The 18,761-nt window shown below is 34.6% G+C and overlaps 1 protein-coding gene and 1 non-coding gene across 2 annotated transcripts in view; one reads left to right on the top strand and one right to left on the bottom strand.

Annotated features, from left to right (window-relative positions):
• Positions 1-18,761, top strand: part of UBL3 (ubiquitin like 3) — a 428,822-nt gene that overhangs the window by 134,039 nt on the left and 276,022 nt on the right. The window lies entirely within an intron of this gene.
• On the bottom strand, positions 1,759-1,831 carry TRNAS-UGA (transfer RNA serine (anticodon UGA)). The gene has a single exon. It is a non-coding gene; the product is annotated as a tRNA-Ser (tRNA).

Here is an 18,761-nt window from a genome sequence, read left to right as displayed (position 1 = left end):
GGTGTCCGGGGGTAAAGTGCACTAACTTCGGGAGGTGATTCTACATGATGGTGATTGTACAAGTAAAAAAAAAAACTTTTTCGAAATTCCAACTTTTTTTCCCACACTTAAATATTTTTCCCCCAAAAGAATATTTTATTTATTTTCCCATACAAAAAATTCAACTTTTTAACCTAAAATGTAGTTTAAACCTTAGAATTTAGAAAAAAGTACATCTTTTCTACTTCTAAAATCATGTAAATTCACCCCTCGAATTTAGTGCACTTTACCCCCCGGACACCCTGTATACTCCCAGCCAGACACATAAATAGTATAATAGTAGTCTCATAGTCTCATAAAAGTAATCTATCGCATTTTGTATTACGGTGAGAAATATGATTTAAACAGTGTTAGAAATAGAGAATAACACACTTTTAGTTATATTACTTGACAAAATTTACTTAATTATTCCGACAGTTCTAGAACATGGTAAAATGTCAGAGGCTTAAGGAGTTCTGACATCTATGTAACAGCTATTTTCGGTAAAATTCGGTATTTTCAAAAAATTCTAAAAATTCTGTCGTCGTCCTCAGCATACTCTTATCAATATAATACATTGTAAATAACATAAAATTTCGTTGTAGGATTCGAGAATTCTCGAAATATTCCCATTTTCTGAAATATTCCCTAAAAATAAATTCCCGGGAATTTACCCATCACTAGCCAAGATATATAATAATATACTATATCTTGACTATAAATATTACTTCAAGTAACCCATTACACCAGTCCCTCTTTCGTCCTCGAGTCACTTATGCAATAGTGTTTTACCATTGTTTCATCTTTCAACAACCTTCTTCTTTCATTTATGTTTCTATGGCTGTACAAATGACTGATTGTTATGTAGTTAGCAATCTGTTGCACTTATATTTGCTTAGCGGGTACCTATGCATACTACTTGTTATTCGTATTCAATCTATTTACTATGTATGACTCGTACGTGTATTTTCGATATGAACAAGTACCGGTGCCGGTGCCAGCGCCAGCGCCAGTGCCAGTGCCAGCGCCAGTGCCAGTGCCGTCCCATCGTTCTAATGTGACGTCATGTCATGTAACCTTCACCCGGTTCCAATAAGCGCTTCAGCGATATTTGGAACGAATATGCGATCGATGTTAACACATTGCATTTTTCATACACATGCCTCTCCACGTGACCGTGCTCTGTCGAAATCACCGTGGCCCCAACACGTGACGGCAATGGAATCATTATTAATTTCAAACGAGCGCAGATCCGTGAAAAATCACGAGATATTCTGATTATTTTAGGATTGACAATTATCGCATGTTAGCTAAAAATCACAAAATCTGACATTAATGATAGTTCCGGTCGGTGACCGAGTTGACATCGCGTTTGGGTCTCACCCAGGTGTAGTGTGTTCAATTCCTCGGCTGGCTAAGTCCTCCATCACAACACAAGCCACATTTTCAGCTTTCTGTGATGGTAGTAGGAGATTTTTAAATATTGTCAGGTTATTCGTAACCCGGGAATGTTTGTCTTTCTTAAAAAAAAAAATAAAAAAAATTGTTCAGTGCCGTTTTTGTGAAAAATAACCTTCAGGACGATACTTGTCTAGATTAACCTTAAGAAATTAACACATTTGTGACATATCGTTTCCAATTTTAAAAAGACCATTAAAATATTTTTTAAATAATTATAAGCAATAATTAGTCTCCCGAAATATTAATACAAATTGAAAATATCTCCCGAGTAAAAATAAATGCCGCCAACGGGAATTGAACCCGTGCCTTCTGATGTCAGGTCAGGTGCTCTGTATCCACTGAGCTATTCGGCTTATTTTAAAGCCGCCAAATGATTCAATATGTACTAGTACCTCAATCAACAATTACTGCTTATTATATTTTTTTCACCTCAATTTGTATTAATATTTCGGGCTACTAATTATTGCTTATAATTATTTGTTATCCTTAAAACCTTGTCTTATAAACATTAGTTAATCATTAAAAAATAAAAATATTTTTTGTTCAAATATTATATTATAGGTATCTATGTACTTTATCGCTTGTCTGAATTCTTCACATAATCAGCTCCTATTTTTAAAATGACACTTCAATTCGAAGCAAATCCGAATTCATTGAACAGATTGCACAACGAAATTAGTATTTTTTATGATTAATATAACCATTACGTTAAATACTTCTTTACAATAAAAAACACATAAATTTGTTTTTGACCACTTTACTTTAATTTAAACTTTACCGGTTTCAGAAGAACCCTTCCTTCTTCAGGGGAATATTAAAAAATAATCTGACGAGGCACAAAGTTAATGCTTTTTACAAGTACGTAAATACTTCTGGATATTTTTTACTATTCCTGTATTATTATTTTTCTTTATTATGCTTTTACTGTGATTAAAATTTATATTGTTGCATTGCACATTAAATATGTTAGCTAAAGCAGCATAAGCTCATCGCTTTATATCACTAGCGTCATAAAATTTGTAATATACAACTCCGTCTGGATTTTCTGGTCCAACACAATTGTTGAACCAAATCATCGTTTCTAAAACCACTTGAGCGATTGGTGTCATAAATATACATTTACCATATTAGTCAATTAATTCTATTCCTCAAAATATTAATATGGAAACATATGAAACTGCTTACTGCGGCTCAAAGCCAATAAATTCACTTAGATTTAACCGTTTATCTCGTGTGTTTAGGTTCTATAAGCTATTTAGCTTCTATATTGTTTTATTCTAACTAACCATCACGCTGTTACCCAGGATCTCCAAACAACTCGGTCTTGGCACACACTCCTTGCCTCATTCACATTCATACATCGTCTCATACATACTCTTCTATTCTTCTGATTCTTGTCATGGCCCGACTCAAGTATCTGATACACTTGATCGTGCCATGTCTTCCTCGGGCGTCCCCGACTTCTGCTACCATTCACATTTGCGTCATATATTCTACTTAAGTTTCTTTGCTCGTTTGCTCTACATGCCCAAACAATCTAAGCCTCCCTTTCTTAATCGTACGCGTTGCGCTTACATCAGCCTTGCACTCTTTGCGGATATCCATATTTCTTTATTTATTATTTATTCTAGCTTTAAAAGTACCATTTTGCCTTTGCATATTGTTGAATAAGTAAAAACGCGATGAAAAAGAGTGTTAAGGCGATGCCATACGTCGTGTAATATTTTGAATAGAGCCGCCATCAATAACACTCCTTACGTAGATGGCGATAAAGCTTAAATTCCCGCTTAACACCATCCAGCTGTTTTGATTTAGGCAAGAAAAAAACATGGCCAAAAAGTGCCTTTTATTTTATTTTGTGGATGTTCAGGCTTAAATGTTTAAATGTTTTCCGGCCATTTTATAAATAACTTAATTTGCCACATTAGACAATAAAACCTTAACCGAAAATGGGTTCTTAAGTAGGAGATTTTGAACTTTCAGCAGTTTTCATAGGCCTTATACATTATTTTTATCTGGGCTTATAAAAAGACTTATCTAAATATTACTCGATTATTTCAAAGGCCAAGATGTATTCTACTCGCAGTATTTAATTAGAGCATCTGAAACATTTGTAGGCGACCAAATTATGTATGGCAAAAAACCAAAAACACATGATTTTGCATTACTACGTATGGCATCGCCTTAATTTATTCATAAAGTTACCAACTTTAAAAAAATACAGAAGTGGAAATATGTTTTTATAAACCTACTCGCAATTACTTTAATTTTTCTTATTTCTTTTGCCGTAAAAATTAACTTTTTTTCTGCATATTTTTATTTCACCACTGAAACAAAGTCTTCATACGTTTTAATTATTCCAAATGTTGTAACTTTGACCTCGCATAATACAAATAATACTCCCGAAACGATCTACTTATTTAGTTTTACAAAATGATTCCCTCGGCCTGTGTAACGGGAAAACTCATTTATTTTTATTATTTTTTACAGGTAAGAATATCCCAACCAACAACAACAGCTTTGCGCAACTTTGAGCAACTTTTCCCAACTGGGTCGCAGTTTCCCCATACACTGCGCAACTTTCCCGTAAGTTTTTCACATAATAATCTTGCTTGTACCTTGTACCGAACACCATGTTCAATTACCAGAAGTTGATCGTCAGTTTGTTGACTGATTTTGTAGGAATTGGATACTATTGTTTTTTGAACAATGCACATTCTTGAATAATCTCGGAACAACGGTTTGCAGAATGCAGTTTTTCTTGTGATAGGGGCTTACGATAACGAATGCCAAGCATTTTGTTGCGGAAGTAACGGGATATGGGTGAGATAAAGACACAGAAGGCGGATTTTAGTTAGTGTCAGATTTTCCGGTGTCATCAGTTGAGATTATATTTTTGAAATTATTTTTTAAGAATTTAAAAGTTTTTTTCAAAACTTAAATTTGAATTTGAGGCCAAAATACTTGGCCGAACTGAATAAATATTTTTGTGATCAAAAGGTACATCAAATATCTTGTGTTTTAAATTATAAAATATATGCCATTACATAATTCTATTTTACGCTCTTTAGAGACAACTTTGACATTTTTTAATGATTGTAATCATTAAAAAAATAATCGTGCCCAATATACTATGGAAATACCATTAAATAAATAGATTTAAAAATAGAACATCGTAAAAAAGACGGTTTTGTGCCTGAATTTAAAATTAATTTGTGTTCCAACGTAAATCGATGAATTAAATTTAAGCACATCAAAATAAGTTATTAACAATTATTTTTTTTATTATTTTATATTTGCATAGTAGGGGAAGGCAAGCTTATTTTTTAGTAATTACCATTAAGTCACATATAAATAAAATAGCACATATCCATACTAGATATTTACTACACCTTTCGAATTTTATTTTTATTTTGGTGGGGTATTTTGGCATGAAATCGAAATTTAATTTTTGTATGAAAAAGATCCCGCAATCGTTCGCACAAAATAAAATCGTATTTTAATTATATTTATCGTGGGATTTGGTGATAGCAATATCAATTAACATATTAGTCTGCACCACAGCGTGGCATTTAATGTTGTCGAATTTAATGAGTAATCAGAACTCCATTAACGCGAAAAGGTCCAAATTATAGAAACTGATCTGTAAAGGATTGGGTTTTGCATTCAGACTTAAAGAAGTATTGAAAATGCAAGATTTATATTAGAACAAAAATATCCTCATTCTAATTCTGTCTAGCAAAAGGGCTTTGCTAAAAGTAGTAATATGGTGTGATACCGTTTGATCTTGAAGCATCTTTGTATATGAACAGCGTGGCATGCAGGAATATCATCTCGGCTGGTTTTTCAAAGCAAATGTAGCCTTGTCAACAATTTCTCAATGACAAAAAGCCCGTTTGGGTGCAGGATCGGTAGATGTTCTCATATTACAAAGTCCTCTCAGAATCAAGTCTCCAATGTCAAATAATGATGTTGTTATTTACGAGTCCGTGATTCGTCATGCGTTATCCGTCAATCCAGAGGTCTTCCAAAGCTGTGCATTATCGTACAAGAAATAAATGTTACCCAGATTTTAACTTCCAGTTCGGTGGCGCAGTTTTGACAACTGTAGCGACCGACAAATTCAGTTTTGGCAATATGGCTACACCGAAACCATAGACTATAATTCATATTCACAAAATCCTTTATATGACAAGATTTGTACCTATTTTTTATCACCGTATTATAATGTCTGAAGTTTTTTTTGTCCAAAGGAAGTATTTGTTTTAGGTTAATCGATATATACGTATTATAAAAGTAAGTGTACAATGTGCGTGCCGCTAAAAACCAGAAAGGAGTCCCGGTACGATCAAGTAAGTTATATGGTGTGGTAGCCCTCTATCCCCCATCCATGAAGAAGGTTCCCGTTTTTAGCTGAAGGGCGTGCTTTTGAAGATATAATGTCTGGAAGTTCCGCCCGAACAGTCAGAACTTTAGAGAGTATTCGAGAGCATTTCACAACATGGAACAACATCCCGGAACATTCGGGAATAGTCAGGAACGTTCAGGAACATCCCAGATGATAATGCACCAAAAACGGGATTACAGGCCGTTTCCTGATAAACTTTTAGTAAATTCGTAATCGCTACAATAGATTGGTATCTCTAAATAGTATAAAATAAAGTCATTATCCGCATCTGTCTGTTTGTGGGCTTAATTCTTCTAAACTATGCAACGGAGTTTGATATGGTTTTCACTATCATTTAGAGAATTTCTTCCGGAAAGTTTATGTATTATATAAAGTAGAAAAAAGTCGAGAAACTCCGGATAAACGTCACCTAGTGTATTTATAAATTGAAGTGTGCCATGTTCTAGAGTCGCAAGTGTTACATGAATTAATATTCTTATAGATGAAAACTTTGTATGTATCGTGCAGCAATGTTGCGTAGGTTCTCGAGAACAGAGTCGAGTATGCAAATCTCCCCCGCAAATAATGTTCAAAACACTTCGTTCGCTCTTCGACCTGCATATTATTATTTCGTAACAGTTGGTTCTCATCCAATAATAGCGCACCTGGCTCTTTGAGCTCAATCTTCCCGAGTGCATACGTTCAAAGAGTAGGTAAGTGCACTTGGGAATATTATTACACTTTACCAGTTGCACAATTATACACGTTATATTAAGGTTCTATTGCAAGTTTCTCAAGAAGCTCTGAGAAATACGTTTGTCTAATGATGTTCCTCTTTCACAACCATCTATCTCCTTTTCATGAAAACGACTTGTTTTTACCACAGACGGTACGGTATGTAGTAGAGGTGGGTCCTATGAGTACTTTTCGTTACTGGGTACAATGAGTACATGTACAAAGAAATACCTGGTAAAAAATACCGGTGACAAAATACTCAAAAGTATTTAATACCGACCTGTGAAATTCTTCGAATTTTTGTGAAACATAATTCCCCACAATTTTATTTTCAAATTTGTACTTCCCCACAAAATATTTGAAATCCATGGGGGGGGGGGGAGGGTTGTTCCAGAATTTCTGCGATACGTAATTCCCAACAAAAAAATCATATGTGATTCCCCACAACATTTTTTCCAAATCCATCGGGGGAGGGAGGTAGCTACGGAATTCCCTGTCGAAAAATTCCCCACATTTTTCCGATCTCAAAAAATCATCGTAAAAAGTACCAGTCGAAAATGGCCATCAGGAACACCCATCAAAAATACCTACTAAAAATACCCATCAAAAATACCTACTGAAAATACCCATCAAAAATACCTATTAAATATACCCATCAGAAATACCTGGTAAAGGTACCTATTAAAAATATTTAGTCCCAGTATAAAATACTTGTGAGTATTCTGGAACCAGGTATTTTGGAGATTTTGAAGTATCGCATGAAAATACCCGGTACTTTTACTGGGTACGATAAATAAGCCTCACCTCTAGTATGTAGCGCAGTGAATTATGAAGACTTCGCCTTTTGCCTCAGAATTTTCAAAACCGCGTAACTCGTGACAACACAACACAAGATAAAATGTAATGATTTTTCTGCAAACATACACAACCAACTATCACACACACTCACTAAAGTCACTAACCAATAGAATGCATGATCAGGTTTGGGAATATTATTGAATTTTTCACTGACTCCATTTATAGAATTAAGCGTCATCTATACCAGCTCTTTGCTGAATCCTACAAATTATAGTAGCATGGGTAACGTAGTTTAGTGATTTGTCTTAAAATATCGTTTTAATTTCTAGTATGTTTTTTTTTATTTTATGTTACTGTTACATGTTTTAATAATATTATATCATATTTAGTTTATCAGTTATAATTCATGCTTTAAAAACGTTATTTTGTATAAATTTAGACAGCTCATTGGGTATATTATGTTGGTGTAAGATATATTAAAGTCCAGCTGGGCGTAAAATCAAATAAAATAAAATAATATATATCATCTTGCATCATTGTAGTAAAGACTACCCACTATATAAATTTAACGACTCATAATATAAACTATCGTTCGGTACTTTTGGCTACTTCAGCACACGTCTTTCGTACTTTGCTGATTCACCATTTTATTGGGCTATTACGTCAACACCAGGAGGTCTAACGCGGACGATCGATAAAGCCCTATGTCAATACGGTATTGACGAAATCCCTCATCTATGTGTCAGTTAGCCATATTTGCTAGCAGAATTCCGAACAATCGGTAGACAAAGGCCACTGCTTTTAGCGCGGCCTCCAAAGTGTCGGATAAGCTGTCAATATGGACAATTTTTTGGATAATGGCGTTCTTTATGCAAAATAACTGACTTATAATGGAGGTGAAGCTCTTAGAATTGAAAGAAATCGTGTATACGATCCATAGACTTTATTAATTGTCTAACACGCGATCAATTGATTCCGTTCTAGCCTGCAGAAACAAAAGTTGTTAGTTATATATTTATTGGACAATTTGTATAGCGCCGCTTTTGTGATATATCACCTCAGGGGCGCTTTACAGTTGATGCAAGTATTACAAAAAATATAAATATTACAAAAATTAATTGAAATTATGTTCAATAAAACTAAGTACAGGAACAGGTTATGAAGTACAGAAACAGGTGACACGAAGATGGAGACTCTGCAGCAAGAATCCTAGGTGGTGAGGAAACAGGACCAGCTGCTGCAACGAGAGAGTGCACCGCGTCCACCAACAGTGCCAGCAAGAGGTTCGCTGCTAATTAAGCGTTGACACAGTATCATCACATAGATAACATACCTTGGCAGCACTGCTGTGACGTTCGGCAAGTCCATCATTCATCTCCATGTAATATTTAGTTATGACTAAAGACCTCATGAACTAATTACCGCCTTTTTTAGTGTCAAAAAGTACACGGACTAATAATAATAATTGGATGATTGGTATAGCGCCGCTTTTGTGCAAAATCACCTCAAGGGCGCTGTACAAAATATAATATATTTCTATAATTATCTATCTTATTACTAACTATAACGTTAACTTGACGTTTAGGATTGTCAATTCATCGATAATACCACCAGTGTTGCTAGCGTATGTCGATTTATAATTTATTGTTTTATCAATGTTGGCTATCAACAGCGCGACCGTGCTGGGGATATCTGTATAAAACCATCGTATCAAATTAATCATATTGTAAAATTATAGATTTCACTGTGCTAGGACACCCAGGTGTGCTAGTATTAATTATAATTTTTGTACACATTCATCATTACTTTGTTAATCATTAAACATTTACGAATTCATTTACATAATTATAATTTTGCAGTTATTGTGTGTGACCACGTTTCACTATTCATGTTTCTTCAGTGTCAAGTGTGTTGCCGTTAAATGGCGACCTCTGGAAAGTGGCCTCAGCCCACTGTTTTTATTTTTACCATTCGTCATTCAACGTATTACGTATTCAATTTTTTTTTTACATACACGATCCCTTCAATGTCATTTCCTGCTCACCCACAATCAATTTGAATCACACAGATGTTTGGAAATTATATTACGAACTATAAATATGCAAGTTAATGATTCATTTTTTCTTTGTTGTTGATACGGAGATGATTCGATTTGTTTAACGCTCGCTGCCTGTAGCTTTTGTTAGCATTCAGGCGACACAAGACTTTAATAACAGGGGTTTGCTCTAAGCTCACATTTTTTTTAATTCAGATTATTTCGTTACTATCATATCTTTTTTTATCAGACCGATACCCACGGATATAAGTTATTTATATTTAAGATTAATAAAGCAGTACCGTACCATTACATTGTTTTAGGTAAAACGGTTTGAAAATGTATAAATCTATACAGGGTGTATCCGGGTGGAACGTACCCGACAAACTTTAACCAGCTATTCCTTAGCATATTTGGAGTAAAAAATAATGGGCACTTTGCTGTCCGGTAACATTTTTTTTAAATAAAAAATTTACCATTCATATTTTCAGCAAATGTCACCACTGTTTTATCCTTTGTCACAGTTTGAAAACCCATCTGGCAATATTTTATTCGAGTTTCGTTGAATAATATACGTACGTACCTACATTGGCGCGCTTTTACAATCACAACGAAATGGCATGGCACCTTTCGTCTCATTTTTAACTATTATTATTTAGTTTGTAAGAAAGAGCGAACACGCTTTTTGACACACTTGCTAATAACAGCTGTTGAACACGAGAAACAGTGACAATGACAGTGACGGAGTGTGGATTTTTTTATATTTTTTTTTGTTTTTAATTGAAAAAAATGTTACCGGACAGCAAAGTGCCCATAACATTTTTTACTCCAAATGTTAAAGTTTGTCGGGTACGTGCCGATACACCCTGTATAATTTAGCTATAAGTACAATATTTTATTTTTCTAATCGATGAATTAGTAACTATCCGAGGTATTCATTTAGAAACATCTGAGATTTTAGTAATGCGTTTATCAGAATTATTATTTTTTAAATTCCGTGGAAAGGTCAATTTTCTAGGTCTGTTAGAGCAAATTCGACCTAGGTACTTCCAATACACCAGGGCCGCGCGTCGCGTATTTTTGTTTTCGCCTTCTTCACTTACGTCGTTAAGCCCCCCGCATACCCAATTTCTACTGATTTATAACAAGTTTCTCTTTAACTCTTTAAGTTACAAAAAACAATATGTTATTTTTGAAGATAATACATATACATTTGTTATTCCGAAACGTTAATTATATGATATCCCCGTGATGGAAAAAAATCTCAAAGTAAGCTCAGAAAATTATTAAAAACACATTTTTCTGTTATTTAATGTTTTAGGCATGAAAAATTCACAGTGTATATTTAAATGCAACTAATGCATTGTTATTTTTTGCTCTATTTCAAACGAGTCGTGTTTTATTGAAGAAATATTTAAAATTAGATATTATTGTTCCGCCCATGGGAGTGATTGGCGCTGAACCAGTTAACTCAATAGGCACACAGCACAAGTTAAAGTGAACAGGACTGTATTATAATTCTTAGGGTTTATAGCTTTTTCCCCATTCGTGTCTTTAATAATCAAAATTTGAGTAACTGTTATCCACTTTCCCCTGTTCGTAATTAGCACAAACCTAATACGTAAACAGCGGGTTCCCGTTAATAAATCACGCTTATCCTCTAGGGCAGCTTTATTCCACCGGTTGTACTTCGGACCTTCCTGGGGAGAGATTAACGAGAAATAAAAAAAAACAGGGACAATTGAAACGAAACGCGAATCAAATAATTGTCCTATTTTGTAGCATGACATAAAGTGCCGGGCACGTTTTTCTGTGCCCATTGATTTTACAGATCGAGCGAACACAAAACGTGAATCGTTTTGTATAGGTACCTAATTAAAGTTTAAAAACTTTACTTGTTGTAGTAATGCTTTTGGAGGTTTTGAATGTTTGGTTGAATAATGAATTCTGCGCTGACTAAAGAAACGTACAGGTGCAGGATAATAATTTTAAATAAGATACTTTGAATGTGTTTGTTCACACCGGTGATATTGAAAGTTGCAAAGAAGTTTTTCTAACTAGTTTGGAACACTCGCCCGCAGTCCCCTCTTGCCCCGAAAATGACTAAAAGGACAGTTGGAGGCGATTTAGGGAGAGTGGCGGTGGGGTTAAAATTAGCCTCTTGTCTACACACCTGTCTCTGCCGCAGTGTAAAACATTGATCAAGATAGCGATACTGGGCACCATCGCACACTGGGTGACTCAACGCTAGCCGACTTGATGTCAGTTCCGATTTCGCAGTTAGGGCCGTTTGTCTACTCACGCAGTGATCGAGGAAGCGATCTGGGGTGCCCACCATTGCCCCGATATTGCCTCCGATTACAAGGAGGTATGTAACGACTGCTTTACACCATACTTTTTCATACCGATCACCATATCGAGACCCTCACGAAATTTTTCGCTTTACACGTTCATTGTTTTCATACTTACGATTTCATTAGAGATGTTTAAAAATAAATATTTTGAGACGATAGTAAGTCGTCAAAAAATGGCAACACCTTGAACATAACCATAGATCACGATCATGAAATCATCTGTCACTGTCATTTTTGAGCTTTGTCACGTGTTTTGTCATAACCCAATCGATGTTTTGGTCTACCCGTTCGTCTCTGAACCTTTGCCATGTTTTTTTATAGGCACCTATAATTTCCTACCTGATCATCGTATCTTGATAGGCACGATATTTGTATAATATATGAGGTGGAACTACCAAAACACAGCAGCGCAGATGTCAAAGCAACAGCTCTCACAACCCTGTTTTCATAAATAAACCACTCACCATGTGTCTATACATTAAATAAAAGTATGTTACAATATCAACTTAACACACATATATATTCTTTATTTAATGAGTTAACTGTACGTATATAAAATTCTTATATTATTTCCTCAAAACAAAATGTCAAATCATCAAACATACACGCGAAATTTACAATATCTAACAGCAATACACATTCACAATCAGTAATAAATAGATATTGTAGTCTTTTACTAATATTTTAAATATAAAACTGAATAAACATGCAACATTTTCACGCAATATAGTTACGTAAAACAGTGATAGGTGACATACGTCAAATAATGTCCGCCATCTTAAAATGTACGAAAATCGATAATAATCTCGCGGTACCAACTACCAAAATAAAACACGTCCCATTTTTCATCTCGATTAGACAAACTGGATGAAAAAAGGTGTGTAAAACAGCCATAAGGACTTTTAATATACTGGTGCGTAGCGACGTTTATCAATTCCGTTTAAATTTAGACTCGCGATTGAATTCCACAATTATTTTGTAATTATAAACTAATGTTTATAAGACAAGGTTTTATGCATAGCATAAAGGATAACAAATAATTATAAGCAATAATTAGTCACCTGAAATATTGCTTATAATTATTTGAATTCTACAATGTTTCTCTTGGGTTTTTTGTTTCAATGTTCAGCTCCCTAATAAAACACAATTATTTTTTTATAAATCCAGGCCACCACTACGCTAATTAAATAATAATAAATTCATAAGTGTACTTTTGGTTCTGGAACATGTATATAATTTGTATTGTGTGGTTTAAACAAAGCTCATTATTTTCATTTAATAAAAATTATCAAGTCGTGGTTGTGAAGGGACTTAGATTTGTCAAATTATCTCGTTGGTAGGAAGATTCATTATTAGTTATATTCTAAAAATAATAACAACAACAAAAACTCCCAAGACACGTGATAATATTATCCTCATTTTTCTACCCGAATGATGTCAACTGCGTGACTTACAGCTAGCGACTCGACCCCGTGATTAATTAACGAAGTAACCGCGATGAAAGGCCAGAACGCCAGAAGTAACAAAGGGGAATGGTAAAAAGCTAAGTTCCCGACTGTAATCCGCGGTCACATGACTGTGATGTATTTTTCACAAGGCGAGAGGGAAAAATGTAAAAAAAAATTGCCTGCGGGAATTTATTCTAGTTCGTGAATAAATTACACGGGGCGATTGCTGGCCGGGGCTTTTGTTCCGAACACCCTTCTGCCCTTTTTTCTCCGTCGGACTAATCACTTTCCCTCCCACAACCCTCTGCTGCTCAATTTGAAACATATTTTTGGTTTATTTAAGCTCGGGCAAGATTACAATGCGCGTTTAATTTAAATATAGCTCTTTAAGTTGTTGGCGTAGCGAATAAGACAATGAGATCTTTCTTGTTGAAATAAATACTTTAGGACTGCAGTGCTGAAGAACATGTAGTCAATAAAATTATGCAAGAGTGTATTTATGATTTAAGATTTTCACGGCCAAAAGTATTTTTGTTATTTGTTTTTGGGGTATTATGCCGTGTTGCGCTAACTCCTTCTTTAGCCAACGATTCCGAATCGTTGGCTAAAGAATGAGTTAACGCAACACGGCATAATACCCCAAAAACAAATAACAAAAAAGAGTGTATTTATGTATTTATTTAAACGCCATAAAATGGCTTTTACAATAGAGTGATACATCGTATTATAAGCATACAGGAGAATATGAGTAATAAATTACAGAACAAGTAATGTGTACACCAAAATATTATTGCAAGTGATACAGTTGTTAATAGTAGTGCAGTGAGACAATACATAATTAAATAGAAATATCTACTAGTGTAATAATAGTTGAATGAATGCTAGGTTTGTATAAGACCTGACATAAATCGAGGTAAGAGGTGTTTATGATAATAGATAGTAATTAATATAAAATAAATTCTATTAAGTTATAGAATGTTATAATAACAGAGAATATTTTATTTTAACAGAATCTTAATAATATGTATAAATGGTGACTTGTTAAGGCGATGCACTACGTTGTGTAATATTTTAAATTGAGCCGCAATCCGCGATAAGGTTTCAATTCCCGCTTAACACCATCCGCCTGTTTTGATTTATACAAGAAAAAAACATGGCAAAAAAGTGCCTTTTATTTTATTTTGTGGATGTTCAGGCATAAATATTTAATTTTTTTCCGATCATTTTATAAATAACTTCATTTGCCTCATTATACAATAAAATCATAACCGAAAATGGGTTCGTAAGTAGGAGATTTTGAACTTCAAAGCAGTTTTCATAGGCCTTTACATTATTTTTTTCTGGACTTATAAAATCTAAAAATTACTCGATTATTTCAAAGGCCAAGATGTATTCTACTCGCATTTTTAATTGAAGCATCTGAAACATTTCTAGGCGACCAAATTTTTAAACCAAAAACACATGATTTTGCATTACTACGTATGGCATCGCCTTAACTCCAAATTAAACAATAAATTTGAGCGTACATTTCAATATTTGCAACAAAGGTTAAACAATAACATCGACTGTACCCAACTTCTGTCCCTAATTAATTTTTACGTTAATTCTTTGAGACAGTTCCGTGATAACTCCTCAAACTGACAATTCAACACACCATTAAAAGGTGATATAAAGTCATCAAAAGTGATGAAAAAAAAACTAGGTTTAATACAGGGTTTTCCAATAAGAGGTGTTATTTTGAATAGCCCGCTATTTCGGTAGATGTTACTTTTGAAGCTGTCATTTTTCGACATTTGACAAGTAGAAACTACACCATTAATACATACATACATAACATATTTGGGTTCGTAAGTAGGAGATTTTGAACTTTAAAGCAGTTTTCATAAGCCTATACATTATTTTTTTCTGGACTTATAAAAAGACTTATTCAAAAAATACTCGATTATTTCAAAGGCCAAGATGTATTCTACGCAGTATTTAATTAAAGCATCTGAAACATTTCTAGGCGACCAAATTTTCAAACCAAAAACACATGATTTTGCATTACTACGTATGGCATCGCCTTAACATGTATAATCTTGCAAAATTAAAGTATTGTATTACTAAGCAATATAGTTTCCTAGTCTATTAGTCCTCAGTATTTTATTTTTACCACTTGGTCCTTCTGCCTGATTTATACGCTTAACCACAATATTGTTATTATTAGTTGATATCGTGTACTGCGTTAACCTCACTGTCTTGGGCACATTTTTAGTAAGGCACGCTTTCATTTAATACGCTTCGATTAATTTAAGTGAATAGGTTATTTGAGTAATTGCGCTTTAATTTTTTTTTTTAATTATCACCCATGTTGTTATTAAGCCCCACTTGCTCGACAGTGTAATGTTACATCTACATCAAACGTTTTCACTAAAGTTTCACATTTAATCTGAATATTTCGTTGATCGTAATCGTGATTATCAATATCTTATAAGTTTAAACTTGCCTGAAGGGAGTTGTCGCCTGAAGGCTCTGCTCAATTTGCAAGTTCTGGCTGTTGTTCTAAATTTACTAACTCGTGGATGGCTTTCTTGCCTTGGGGGTGCTTTAAAAATCTTACTAGTACTTTTCCAGTCTGCAAAGTTTTGATTGTTTTGGGAGTTATTTTAAGGCTGTTTAGAAATTCGCAAAGACCCCCTTAAAAATGCATTGCATATTTTCAGGGTTTTTTATGATCCATATTGCCCATATCGTTCCTAAAAGTTAAATACAAATTATTTATATCATAGCCTTGCTTTTGAGAGGAACGGTTGCACGGCAGTTTTCATAAAAAACCTAATTTTTGATTTTGGGCCAAAATACTCGACCAAATTGAATAATATACTTTTGAATCAATATAATATGTCTATCAAATAATATCTAGTGCGGATGTGAGCTATTTTGTTTATTTCTGTTTTAAATTATTAAATACAGGCCTCTAAAGAATTCTATTTTTTAGGCAACTTTAGCAATGATCTGGGAGTTAATGTATAATTCCTACTATTTGAAAATAAAATTATAAAAAAAAGGATTAAAAAAAAGCTTTTTGATGAACATAAATTTAAAATTACAAAATACCGATTTAAGTTGGAACATAAATTTGTCGTACCTATACAAACTACAATTTAGACCCAAAAAAAGTCTTTTTTACAATGTTTTATTTTTCATGCAGTAAGGTGGGCATGATTCTATTTTTTATTAACTTAATAAGTTGCCAAAGTTGACGAAAATCATGAAAAATCGAATTATTGAATGACCTAGGTTGGCACGGCCTATATCGACTCACACAAACCAGTCGCCCCTTGCACACACATGCACCTTCATTTTTGGTCTACGTCATTTTGCGTACTTAGTTACTGCTTTTGACACGGTATAGTAGGGCATTTCGTTATTAGTACTGGGCACTTATTTTTGAAAGTGAAGATTGTAGTATTGCAATACTTTTACACATTTATATTTTTATGCGAGTGAGATAGGGAAGGTAGTGCTTACGTGTATATGTATATGGACAGCACGTCTCTTTCCGCGTGTTAATAAAAAGCGATTATGAGTTTTATCAACTGTCTCGGGCCTTGGGTTGGACTTGCTTTCGAACGTGACGGGTGAAAATGGTATTGGATGCATTGCGGGGTTTCCGTAGATTAAAGATTATCTCGGAAAACTGCTAGAAATTTCGGCATAAGCTCCTCAACTAGGGGTTTCTTAAGATTATTATCCGAGAAAGTTTCCTTGGCGGGTTTGTCGATAACTACACAGGGAAGGCTTCTCGCTCAATGATGCCAGGAATCCATTTTCTAGATTACGTTAAGCTTTCTTTTTGAAAATATGAACTCGGAATCCCGGGATAGACTGCCAATCTTTGGCATTTTATCTCCTCATATTCGTGTGAACATAGAACATTCCGAGACATCTTTGCTATGAAAAGAACAATCCATGTGTATGAAGCAGCAAGCAGCTCTCGGATGGTGACCTCTGGCATCTTGATATTTGCATAGGTTTCTTCTTACGTGCAAATTCAATCGATATTAAGATACTATCTTTTTTAACTTAGAGGCTTCTATATATGTCTACAACACGCCTAAGCGAAAATAGCGTTCAGTTCCACCGATACTGTGTAACTGAACCGTGTTTTAACTTAGCGAACGCTCAGTTTGATTGATTTTTCGTCTCCTTTATAACTTTTTATGATCGATTGCTTATAATATAGATCGGTTTTACAATCCTTAGATAGTCTTGGCTGTCTCCAGGAAATACCTCCACTATCATTTCTCTCTACTCTCGTTAATACACTGCATACAGTGCGGACCGAACACTGCACTGACGGTCATGAGTCATGACTAATAACAATAATTGAGTGTATCACGGCCCGGGACGATGAATCAAGGTCCCGTCGGCAGTCCAGACGGCACCGACACCAGTTAACTTTAACTCATTACTCATTACTGATGGGGTCGTTGTACAATATACACTATATACAGTACTTACACTTGTCGGGGGAGTGATTATGGTATGGCCGATTCGTTGAATCAGTTCGATAACGTATGTACATATTTATTTATTGAAAAATGACCAATATTTTAGTCATTACACCCAATTGAAATTATGAAATGCGATACTATGGCGGCTGCCCTAGTAGCCACTTTTTTTGTTAACTCCTCATTAAGAGAACCTGTGCTGAGGTGTTCGCATGTATTGGGAAAGTATTATTATGTATAAAGTGTCATAAGTAAAAATACATCACCGTCCTTGAGGTACTCAAGGAGGATACTGTGGTTTCGTCTATGGCGGCAGTAATGTGTACATACTAGATTAATAGTTGTTACATCATAATGTTACATATCACATAGACCTAGTTTCGTGAAAAAAGGATACTACGTAAAGTCTACTAGTACGAGCGTCTTCAGGCTTACTCACACCTCCTCGGTAGGGGTGACGGGTACATAGAGGGGTGGCTTAGGCCTCTTTTTCACGGTGATACGCAAGTATTCGTCACTCGTATTGTGCACTTTGTTGCAAACAACTCGCTATTTGAATCACAAGACTCGCGTTTCCACGAATCATTGTTGAATTCTCCAAATATCTCTAAACTAGAATATTTTCATAGCCTCAACGACCTGTAGTTATTTAGCTGTCATTTTTAAATACATTTATTTGATTTTTTTTTATTTTCGATAATGAATTAATGAAAATTTTGAAAGCGGAAATTAACCCACTTCCAGAAATCCGATCGAGCTGAAAATCAACAGATAGACGCGTTGTCGATTACAATGCATTTTATCTAACTTTTGCTTGCACATATTCAAACACACGCTGACATACACGAATTCTCGACACATGGCAAGGCCGGTAGCGCGATTGACTCCGGTCACTGGGAAGGAAGGTCCAATCCTCAGACAAACCGAAATTATTTTATGGTAGTAAAAAAAAACTTTTTTACGTATTGATTTTTATATCACGTCATTCTTTGTTGACTGTTTTGTTCTGAGCATTGATCTAAAGCACACGCC

Source organism: Hesperophylax consimilis, chromosome 21, assembly GCF_061612785.1.
Source record: "Hesperophylax consimilis isolate HC1 chromosome 21, BYU_Hcon_1.0, whole genome shotgun sequence".
Taxonomy (NCBI): domain Eukaryota; kingdom Metazoa; phylum Arthropoda; class Insecta; order Trichoptera; family Limnephilidae; genus Hesperophylax; species Hesperophylax consimilis.
The sequence above is the reverse complement of the archived record's forward strand: the minus strand, read 5'-3'. Positions and strand labels throughout refer to the sequence as shown.